The sequence below is a fragment of the Terrapene carolina genome, unplaced genomic scaffold, assembly GCF_002925995.2.
Source record: "Terrapene carolina triunguis isolate 2854851 unplaced genomic scaffold, T_m_triunguis-2.0 Scaffold633, whole genome shotgun sequence".
Lineage (NCBI taxonomy): Eukaryota > Metazoa > Chordata > Testudines > Emydidae > Terrapene > Terrapene triunguis.
The window spans coordinates 1,106,359-1,115,608 of record NW_020664984.1 but is presented as its reverse complement, the minus strand read 5'-3'; positions in this window follow the sequence as shown (position 1 = coordinate 1,115,608).

Sequence of the window (9,250 nt, the reverse complement as noted above, 5' to 3'; positions counted from 1 at the left end):
AAACATTCGCTGTGTCTGGCACGTGCACTGGACAAAAGGACACCGCAGAGAGAGAGGTACCAGGACCAAGCCCGCAGGAGATTAAAGCCCTGGCCCATCTTAGTGGGGTGACGTGTATTTCCTCGGAGCAGATTTGTCCTAGAAGGACAATATTGTCCTGACTTGATCTCTTCTCCCCTTTTCCGAGGCCAAACAATGAAGCGACATGATTCACTCATTCCCTGGCATCTGCTTGCTGGGGGCTGCAAATCCCAGCCCTCCTCCCCAGCACCTCTCTGCCAGAGCCCGAGGGACAAACGACTGGGAAGGAAAAGCCATCAGTGCCGATGACTTAAGCAGCAAGCAGATCTCCTCCCTGCCTGAGATGACAAGTTGGGCTGAAATGATCCCCCTGCCTTTGCTCATGTGACCACGCCCGCCCGTTCCTCTCTCCCCCATCACTCACTGTTCCGTCCTGCTGAGAAATGACTCTATTGTCAGTTGCTTGATGACACTTTGATTCATTAGGAAATACACTCAAGAGACCAAATAACCACCGACAGTCCGGTTTATTATGGTACAGGCAAAAGGTTCTATACCACACCAGTCTCCGAAGAGCCTGCGCAGCGACGCTGCATTCGCCTTACGCAGACGGTGTGTTCCCCAGCTGCCATTTCGGCTGGTAGTACAGTATTTATATGATTTTACAAGTTTCACATCTCTTTACGCCTCTCTAAGATCCAACCCATCGGACTGTTATCTGTAGCTATTGCAAGGCTGAGGTCCAATACCACAGAAGTACTTGAAGTCTGCAGTACCGCCTACGTGCTAAGCATGCTTTTGCTCCAGATCTTGTGCTACAGATAACTCACCCCCATGGGCGGCAGGTATCGGAGGCTGGGCCTCTCCAAACAGCCTGGTGTGGCAAGGGGCGGCTCTAGCTTTTTTGCCGCCCCAAGCACGGCAGGCAGGCCGCCTTCGGCGGCATGCCTGCGGGAGGTCCCCGGTCCTGCGGATTCAGCGTACCCGCCGCCGAATTGCCGCCAAATCCGCGGGACCGGCGGACCTCCTGCAGGTATGCCGCCGAAGGCTGCTTGACTGTCGCCCTCGCAGGGACCGGCAGGGCGCCCCCCGCGGCTTGCCGCCCCAGGCACGCGCTTGGAGCGCTGGTGCCTGGAGCCGCCACTGGGCGTGGCCCTGCCCATGCTCCGCCCCCATGCCCCCTCCTGCAGTTCCTGGCACTCTGCCCTGGCCTAGGCTGGCTGGCCTGCCTCCCGCTGCGGCTGCTCCACCTGTCTGCCCGATGCACCGGGGGTGGGGGTGGCCTCCCAGTGCGCCGGGGCTGGCCTGGCCGCCCAGTGCTGGGTCTGCCGTCCGCGAAGAGGGTGCTCTGGGCTCCTGCGGGGCGGGGTGGGGGAGGGGCTAGGGGCTAGCCTCCCCAATGGCCGGGTCACCAGCCACCAGCAAATGAATCCAGCCAGCCACGACAGTGTACGATTACAGAGTTTCAGGATCGCTACAAACCCAGGGATTAAACGAAAGTACAACAGCTTAACCAATGCTACTGCACAGTGGATAGCTAAGGACAGCAGACCACTCAACACTGTGAATGACAGAGGGGTAAGAGATATTATTCGAATTGCATCTTCCAATCAGTCATACACCTTGCCCTCCCGAGGAACCACTGCATCACGAATACATGACCTATATGACAATAAGACGACTACAGAGTTGGAGCTTCTGAAAAATGCACTCGCTGTTGCTTTGACTGGCGATCACTGGACATCGTTGAGCAATCACAGCTATCTTGGAGTCCAGGCACATCTGATTGATGCTACATGGACACCGCAGCAGGGCCGACGAGAGGCGGGAAGCCGGTACAAATTACCGGGGCCTGGCGGTCCGGAAGGGGGCCTGGGGCCCGGCTTCCCCGGCTTCGTCGGCCCTGTTTAGTCAGTCCGCCCTTGCTGGGGGGCCTGAAAATTTTTTTCACCGGGGCCCGAACCCACTCTCGGCGGCCCTGCACTGCAGTTGTTTGCTGTAACAGTAACGCATACTGAAGAGAGACATTATGCCGAAGCACGTGTAGAGCATTTCTTGGAGGTTGCAAAAGAATGGACTATTCCAGAAAAGGTAACAGCAATTAGTACTGACACAGTGCACATAATATGGTAGCAGCTTGCCTTTTGAACCGATGGTGTGCATCGCTGTCTGCACTGATCCATCACAGTAGTGCTCAGAGATGGTGGCTTTGAAAAGGTGCTGGCAAAATGTAGAAAACTTGGGAGCCATTTCAAGCACATTCCAGAGCTAGGAATACAACAAGCTGCAAATGGACACAAACAAAAACCTCTTGTACAAGATATTTCGACCAGCTGGAATTCCGCATTGGCTACGATTCAGCACCTGCTTTGCAATAAAGCCGCTATCACAGCCACATTAGCTCTTCAAAAGCATCGACAGAGAAGGATTTTGAAAAATTGCAAAAGCTAGAAACACTACCTGAGCTCTGCAGGTTTGTGACTGAACTTCTTGGGGAGAATTGTATGTTTCCTGCGCCGTGGTTTTACCTGCATTCTCCTATGTATTCCATGTTATGGCAGTCTCGGATGACGACCCAGCTTACGTTGTTCGATTTAAGAACACTTTCATTACAGATTTTATAAAACACAAAGAAGGTACCAATGTGAGATTTCTAAAGATAGCTACAGCTCTCGACCCAAGGTTTAAGAGTCTGAAGTGCCTTCCAAAATCTGAGAGGGACAAGGTATGGAGCATGCTTTCAGAAGTCTTAAAAGAGCAACACTCCGATGCGGAAACTACAGAACCTGAACCACCAAAAAAGAAAATCAACCATCTGCTGGTGGCATCTGACTCAGATGATGAAAATGAACTTGCACTGCTTTGGATTGTTATCGAGAAGAAACCGCCATCAGCATGGATGCATGTCCCCTGGAATTGTGGTTGAAGCATGAAGGGGCATATGAATTTTTAGCGCATCTGGCAGGTAAATATCTTGTGACATCAGCTACAACAGTGCCATGAGAACACTTTCAGGTGACATTGTAAACAAGAAGCGGGCAGCATTATCTCCCACAAATGTAAACAAACTTGTTTGTCTGAGCGATTGGCTGAACAAGAAGTAGGACTGGGTGGACTTGTAGGCTCTAAAGTTCTACATTGTTTTATTTTTGAGTGCAGTTATGTAAAAAATAAGAAGAAGTCTACATTTGTAAGTTGCACTTTCATGACAAAGAGATTGCATTACGGTATTTGTATAAGGTGAATTGAAAAATACTGTTTCTTTGGTTTCTCTTTTTTTATTGTGCAATTATTTGTAATAAAAAATAATAATATAAAGTGAGCACTGTACACTTTGTATTCTGTGCTGTAATTGAAAATCTATTTGAAAATGTAGAAAAATCCAAAATATTTAAATAAATGGTATTCTATTATTGTTTAACCGCGCGATTAATCACGATTAATTTTTTTAATCGCTTGACAGCCCTGTTAAATATGTGTTCCCCATGTAGACGCTTAGGACTGTGATCAAGTCACCCCTTAACTGTTATAATGGGTCAAACCGAAAGCCTGGCTCTCACCCCACATTGGAACTGTGCAGTGTTTGACCCTTTTGGTGATGCTCCGTAGGGCAGAAGCTCATATGGGATGGGAGGTGATGGGGGTGGAGAGTCTTATTTGTTCTGACATCAGCTGACTGGTCCCTGGGGGGAGGGCGGATTGGGGTCTCTGCCCCCTTTTATAGAACCATAGGGTTGGAAGGGACTGCACGGGTCAAACCCCACCACGCTGCAGGATTTGGTAGGTTATTGGGACAGCCATTTGGCTCGGGTCAGTTATTCCATTTCACTGCAATTTGGTCTGCGTAACTCTCCGCTCTGGAGGAGACCCCAAGCAAGCAGGATGTCTTACTTTCCCATAGCTGCTCCCATCCCCAAAGAGCACCAAGCACTTTGCTGTCCCCAGACAGTGCCACTGCAATGCAGCCACCTCTGGGGTGGGATGGCAGTCATCAGCTGGTGCACAGCACACTGCACTAGGGAGGACAGTTTGGCCAAGGACGCTGGTGGGAAGGCCCATCTCGAATGAAAAGTGCCATGGGACCGTTAACCTCCCCCAGTAAATGGCATAACACTGCGCTGACCGACCCCGGAGGGACGACGGGCAGAGCTGATCCTTCAGAGCGCATGCCCACACTGCAATCGGGAGGGGTGACGGCAGCACCCGTAGCTTTGATCTAGCTGGTGAAGCCCAGCCTGCCCAGGACCCTAGGCACGGCCTCGAGCAGTCCCCACCCGTGCTGCCCCAGCTTTGCTGCTGCTGTTCCTTGAGCTAGGTGGGATCTAGCTCAAAGCTGGCTCGGGCACATCCACGCAGGCCCCAGCCACACCTCCGGATTGCAGTGGTGACATACACAGAGCTGACCTATGCTTCTAGGAAGACTTCAGGATCTCCGCGCTGACTTCTCAGCCATTCCCTCCAGGAGCTGTTGCATGCAATGCCCCTTGCATCTCCCACCGTGAAGGTGTTTGTTTACAGGCAGGGAGAATGAGAAGGGAAGTGTGTGCTTCTGGGTAAGGAACAGGACTCAGGGCTGGATATCTCATTCTTCCACCCTGCCCGCCAGCCCTTGCTCCTTTACCTCTCACGACTGTGTCAAAGTTCCGCCACCCCCCCGCTTCCAAATCTCTCAAGGGTCTAAAGACTCTTTAATACAAATTAACACCAAAAGAAAAGAAAATCACCAAAAGAAAAGCAAAGCAGTGTGGGGGTGGGGAAAGGATGGAAAAGGGGAAGGAGCAGAGTAAGGTGCCTTATTTTTGCATTGACCTTTTTAACACCGGGGGTAAATATTGTCAGGAGAGATTAATACCGAAGTAAGCCCCGCCGGCTTTGTGCCTCTCCCGGTATTGACAGGACTTTCCTCTCTGTGATCCCAAGAACGGGGCGTTAATGATAAGAGATTATGTGTCAAGGAGAAGGAAGGTGACAATATCTGCTATTTTCACAACACCTTTCATCCCAAAGAACAGGAATAGGCCACCGCTGAAATGCAGCCACCTCTGGGGTGGTACGAGGCACCTTAACAGCCGCCTTCCATAACAGTTTGGCTCGGGAAGTGAAGAATAATACGACCGCTGGCCGAAACGGCAAGGAGGACGATTCAGTTTCAACAAACTACGAAGACTGGAGATGAAATTTGGCACGAGACTGGGGTTCACACCCCTGCTCTCGTGAAAAACCCCGTGGCGGCACGAATGGCCACAAGTGGTTGGAGAGTCAGGCCTGGTCTATACGACAAAGTTTTGTGGCATAGCTATGTGGAAAAAAACCCACACCCCCTGGCCACCGTCGCTATGCCAGCAAAAGCCCAGTGTAGACGTAACTATACTGACAGAATGCTTCTGGCGGCTTAGCTAACATCGTTCAGGGAGCTGGGTTAGCTGTGTTGGCAGCTGCGACTTCACTAGGGGATTTTGCCAGCATAGCTATCCCGGCCAACGCTCCGTAGTGTAGACGAGCCCTCTGCGCCGGGCATACAAGAAGGCAGCAAGACGGATTGAATGAGGCCCACGCGATCCTCTCCTGGTTTCCTTCCAGCTCTTTCATCCCCTTAGCGAGAGCTCTTGTTCTATATTCACTATTGTTTAAAGAGCCTTGCACCATCCATACACCTTAGTTTGATGCTCAGAGGCTGCCATATCAAAGCATGACGACTGAGGGTGCGTCTACACGGCAATCCGAGGGTGGCTGCAGCACGCAGAGACCTGCCTGGGCTAGCTTTGAGCCCCCTAGCTCACCTAACCGCAATGAAGCTGCAGCAGCACATCCTGTGGTCCCACCCGTTTGCAGCGCAGACACCCCCTTAGAGGACAGCGACATCGGACCCAGAGCCAAGGGACTGGTGAATGATTCTCCCATGGTGCTTCTTGGCCTCGGGGATGTCCGAGACTCAGCTGTGTGTGCAAGCGGTGGTGAGGAGAGGGACAGACAGAGAGACGCACGCAATAATTAAAGGGCCAGCCATACAGAGCGGCCGGCAGTGCTCAGAGAGACATTTCCTCACTAGGGGTCAGGCCAGAGCGGCTGATAGAGATTTCATTCCTTCCTCCGAAGCATCTGGCATTGGCCAGTGCCGGAGACAAGACACGGGACTAGATGCTCTAGTGTAGGGCAACTCCACGGCTCTGGCACCAGGAATGCGTGCGGGCTGCTGGCACTGAAAAAGGGGGTTGGGGAGTGCCTGGGAAAACCCGTTACCTGATGTTGTTCCTATAAATTATACACCTGATCTGCTTCATGTTGCACAGTGGAATAACTTACATGCCCTGGGCTCTCCAGGCAGGCGGGGTGGGGCAGGGAGAGAAAGCGTTCATGTTATTCTGGGTGACACGCCACTGGACTCAGGTGGGAGTCAGCCGCAGTCGGGACAGCTGGCGGGAGGGAGGACGTGACAAGCTTGCAGAGCTTCCCTCTGCTGAGTGCCTGAGCCAGGGCAGATCCTTGGATCTGGGCCCAGGGCTGGGAGAGGGGCCCAGGGGCAGGTGAAGGTGGGAGCTGCGGCTACCCCCAGAACGGAGCAGGTGACTAACAGCCCCCGTTCAGTTTCACTTCCACTCGGCCTCGGCACTCACTGGCTATTTCACTGTATGCCCAGGGTGGGAGCCCACCTTCCTTGCCAGTCGTCGTGACTTTTGCTTTTTTACACAACGCAAACAACACGCAGAAGGGGCACAAGCGGGGTCTCAAGTAACCGTGTTGACTATCTAGACACAGACTTTCAAGGTAGGGTGGCCAGAGACGTCTCAGTATTAGGGGCTTTGTCTTATATAGGCAACCTATTACCCCCCCTCCCAGTGCCGATGTTTCACACTTGCTCTCTGGTCACCTCGACGCAAGGACTGGCTAATATACCTACTGCAGCCCTGGGTTGTCTGGTAGCCGTGGCCAGAAAGTCAGTGAGCACTGCCAGAGGGCTCACATGCTATTTAAAGGGACACCGCCCCATTTCCTACACAGTACAGATGAGCACTGCTGGGGCAAGGGGAGATTTTTGGATCTGAGCCCAGAGGCTGATAAGGGATAGATCTTGGGGGGGGGGGCATCCAAAACTGGGCAGACCTGCCACACTTCTTGCTTTCTCCCTGTCGGGCCCTTCCGAGTGCTGGGTCAGGATGCGTGGCTCCAGGCTTCATTGCAGCCAGCTGCAGCACCTTGTGCTGGGGGCTTGTGAGAAACGACCCGCTAGGCAGGTTTGGGTTTGCTTGGCAAGTCGGTGGAGGCCCCAGGAATTCTCAGACGCGGCGGGAAATGGCACCGATGACCCAGTAGGTCAGGTGGCACTCTTCCCGCCCGGTCAGAACTGCGCCAGCTCGGTGCTTGGGGGCACCGCAGACCTTCACCCGCGATCTAACCGCTTTCCTGAGCCCACCAAACCTCTAATGGGGCAGCTTTGCAACTGACATCAGTGGGGGCCGGACTGGACCCAGGGCCACTCAATCCCGAGAATGGCAGGGATTTGGGCAAAGCAAGGTTGGAAGCAGCAGGTCAGTAAAAGCCAATCTGCAGGGCAATTCAGCCATTGTACTGAGGGGACCGAACGGGCTCTGCCTTTTCATCTAAGGCGACTGCAGCCTCCCTGGTAATTTACAACACCCAGCCAGCGGGGCTCTGATTTCTAGGCCCCCATGCCGGGCGATAATGGCCTGACACCTCCAGTTCAAAGAGCCCCGTGCAGAGCCACCTGAGGCTTTGATGGCTCGTCTTGCTGGGTGGCTTCAGGCCTCTGTGGAGTTAACAAGGAAGCTACAAATGAGATGAGGCCGGGAGTCTAATGAGTGGGAGGAAACCCAGGGCTAACAGCTCCCTGCAATTTGGACATGCAGGATGTTTAAACAAGGAAGGGCAAGGCCATGGCATGACTCCCAGAAGAGGCTCTTAGAAGGGAATATCAGGGGGAAGGATGCAATTAGAAATCGCCTGATCTAAACCCCAAATGGAGCCAGGCCTGGGGTTCCCCCCCCCACAGACTTTGGGATGCTGACTCCGCAATCCCAGGCTTCTCCCAGGAGCAGAAGAGGACAGAAGAATATTGATGCTCCTTCTTGCTCGCAGTGTCCGAGTCGCCCCTCTGCCATGTGGTGGCAGAACTCAGGTCTTGGCTTCCCGGTGGAGTGGAAATCGGTGACACGGGGTCTGGGGATATTCGGAATGTAACTTGTTTGATTTACACACAATACCCCAGTGCTGGAACAGAGACGGTCAAACAGCACGCAGGGCAATCCCTTCCCGTAGAAATCTCAGCCCAACACTAAGGCTTGATTCCCAAGGAGCAGCTCGGCTTTAAAAATTGACTGTCACCACAGGCCAAGGCAGACAGCAAAGTGTCCTACTGCTCCTACAGCTCCCCTCAAACCTGAAGCTACCTATACACACACAAAACTGTCTAAACCAAAGCTCGCCAGAATGTCTTCCTAAGAGTCAAAACTTGCTCACACACTATGAAAAAGAACCTGGAAGACTATGGGTAACAACAGCACCTGATGATGCCCGCCATAACAATACTTCTCCCGTCTGCACCCTCTTCCATCCAAGGATCTCACAGCACTTTTTGAACAGTAATAATAATAATAATACCTTGCTCACAAGTAGCACTTTTCCTCAGTAGATCTCACAGTCAGTATCATTATCCCCATTTTGAGATGGGGAAACTGAAGCACATAGCAGTGAAATGACTAGTTAACCAAGGGTATTGTGAGGCTTTGTTCGTGTCATTAACCCCGTTTTATGGATGATGAAACTAAGGTACGGGGACGTGAAGTGGCTTGACCAAGGTCTCAGAGTGAGTCAATGGCAGAGGTGGGAATAGAACAGGGGTGGGCAAACTTTTTGGCCCAAGGGCCACATTGGGGTTGCAAACCTGTATGGAGGGCCGGGTAGGAAAGGCTGTGCCTCCCCAAACAGCCTGCCCCCGCCCCCTATCTGACCCCTCCCACTTCCCGCCCCCTGACTGCCCCCCCTCAGAACCTCCGACCCATCCAACCCCCCCTGCTCCTTGTCCCCTAACTGCCCCCTCCTAGGACCCCCCGCCCCTAACTGCTCCTGGGACCCCACCCCCTAGCCACAGGGCCGGCTCTAGCTTTTTTGCTGCCCCAAGCAGCAAAAAAAAGCGCCGCCCCCGAGCCCCCCCCAGCCGAGCGCCACGCCGCCCCCCCGCCGAGCGCTGTCGGAACCCCCCCCCAGAGCGCTG